Source organism: Periplaneta americana, chromosome 2, assembly GCF_040183065.1.
Source record: "Periplaneta americana isolate PAMFEO1 chromosome 2, P.americana_PAMFEO1_priV1, whole genome shotgun sequence".
Taxonomy (NCBI): domain Eukaryota; kingdom Metazoa; phylum Arthropoda; class Insecta; order Blattodea; family Blattidae; genus Periplaneta; species Periplaneta americana.
Window position 1 is genome coordinate 54,108,969 of NC_091118.1, and position 2,500 is coordinate 54,111,468.

Sequence of the window (2,500 nt, forward strand, 5' to 3'; positions counted from 1 at the left end):
TATATCTACCTAATCAATCTGTCCTATTCTATAAACCCTATCATATCTTTACTCTCATTTTCTATTTATCTATCTATCCAGCCTATTCTATCTATATATTTTATTCAGTCTATCTATCTATCTATCTATCTATCTATCTATCTATCTATCTATCTATCTATCTATCTATCTATCTATCTATCTATCTATCTATCTATCTATCTATCTATCTATCTATCTATCTATCTATCTATCTATCTATCTATCTATCTATCTATCTATCTATCTATCTTTTTTATCCTGTTCTATGTATCCTATTCTATAATATTCCATCTATCTATCCTATTCTATCTATCTATTGTATTCTATCTATCATATTATAATATATCCTATGGTGTCTATCTATTCTACTCTATCTATCTATCTATCCTATTCTATCTGCATATCTATCTAATTCTATGTAACTATCTATTTCAATCTCTCCCTCTATCCTATTCCATCGATCGTATTCTGTCCAATTCTATCCTATTACATTGATCTATTCTATTGTATCCTATCTTATATTATTCTATCTATCCTATTCTATTCTACATATCTATCCTAATCTATCTATCTATGCTATTCTCTACATCCGATCCTAGTCTGTCTATCAGTTTTCAATCTATCTTACCTATTCTATATATATTTATTTTATTCAATCTCTCTATATATCCTATCCTATTCTATTTATCCTATTCTATCTCTCTATCCATTTCTATCTATCTATCATCTTCTATCTATCTATCTATCTATCTATCTATCTATCTATCTATCTATCTATCTATCTATCTATCTATCTATCTATCTATCTATCTATCTATCTATCTATCTATCTATCTATCTATCTATCTATCTATCTATCTATCTATCTATCATCTATCTATCTATCTATCTATCTATCTATCTATCTATCTATCTATCTATCTATCTATCTATCTATCTATCTGCCTCTCTGTCTGTCTAGCTGTCTATCTATCTATCTATCTATCTATCTATCTATCTATCTATCTATCTATCTATCTATCTATCTATCTATCTATCTATCTATCTATCTATCTATCTATCTATCTATCTTTTTTATCCTGTTCTATGTATCCTATTCTATAATATTCCATCTATCTATCCTATTCTATCTATCTATTGTATTCTATCTATCATATTATAATATATCCTATGGTGTCTATCTATTCTACTCTATCTATCTATCCTATTCTATCTGCATATCTATCTAATTCTATGTAACTATCTATTTCAATCTCTCCCTCTATCCTATTCCATCGATCGTATTCTGTCCAATTCTATCCTATTACATTGATCTATTCTATTGTATCCTATCTTATATTATTCTATCTATCCTATTCTATTCTACATATCTATCCTAATCTATCTATCTATGCTATTCTCTATATCCGATCCTAGTCTGTCTATCAGTTTTCAATCTATCTTACCTATTCTATATATATTTATTTTATTCAATCTATCTATATATCCTATCCTATTCTATTTATCCTATTCTATCTATCTATCCATTTCTATCTATCTATCATCTTCTATCTATCTATCTATCTATCTATCTATCTATCTATCTATCTATCTATCTATCTATCTATCTATCTATCTACCTATCTATCTATCTATCTATCTATCTATCTATCTATCTATCTATCTATCTATCTATCTATCTATCTATCTATCCTACTCTATCCTTCTATCCCATTCTATCTATACTATCCTATTCTATCTATCTATACCATTCCATCTATACTATAGTACTTTGTTCAATGTAACAATTCTATTCTATCTACCCTAGTCTATCCTCTTCTATCTATATATCCTGGTTTACCTGTCCTGGTCTGTCTATCTATCCTATTCTATCTCTCTCTCCTATTCTACCTATCTATCCTATTCTATCTAATATATACTATTCCATCTGTGCAATCATATTCTATCTATGCTATCCTATTCAATCTATCTTGTACTATCTATCCAATTCTATTAATGAAATCCTATTCTATCTATTCTATCCTATTCTATCAATCCTATTCTATCTATTTTATTCTATCTATTTATGCTATTCCGTCCTATTCTGTCTATATCCTATTCTATCTATCTATCTATCTATCTATCTATCTATCTATCTATCTATCTATCTATCTATCTATCTATCTATCTATCTATCTATCTATCTATCTATTTATCTATCTATCTTTCTATCTATCTATCTATCTATCTATCTATCTATCTATCTATCTATCTATCTATCTATCTATCTATCTATCTGCCTCTCTGTCTGTCTAGCTAACTAGCTATCTATCTATCTATCTATCTATCTATCTATCTATCTATCTATCTATCTATCTATCTATCTATCTATCAATCTATCTATCTATCTATCTATCTATCTATCTATCTATCTATCTATCTATCTATCTATCTATCTATCTATCTATCTATCTATCTACCTATTCTATTCTATTCTATA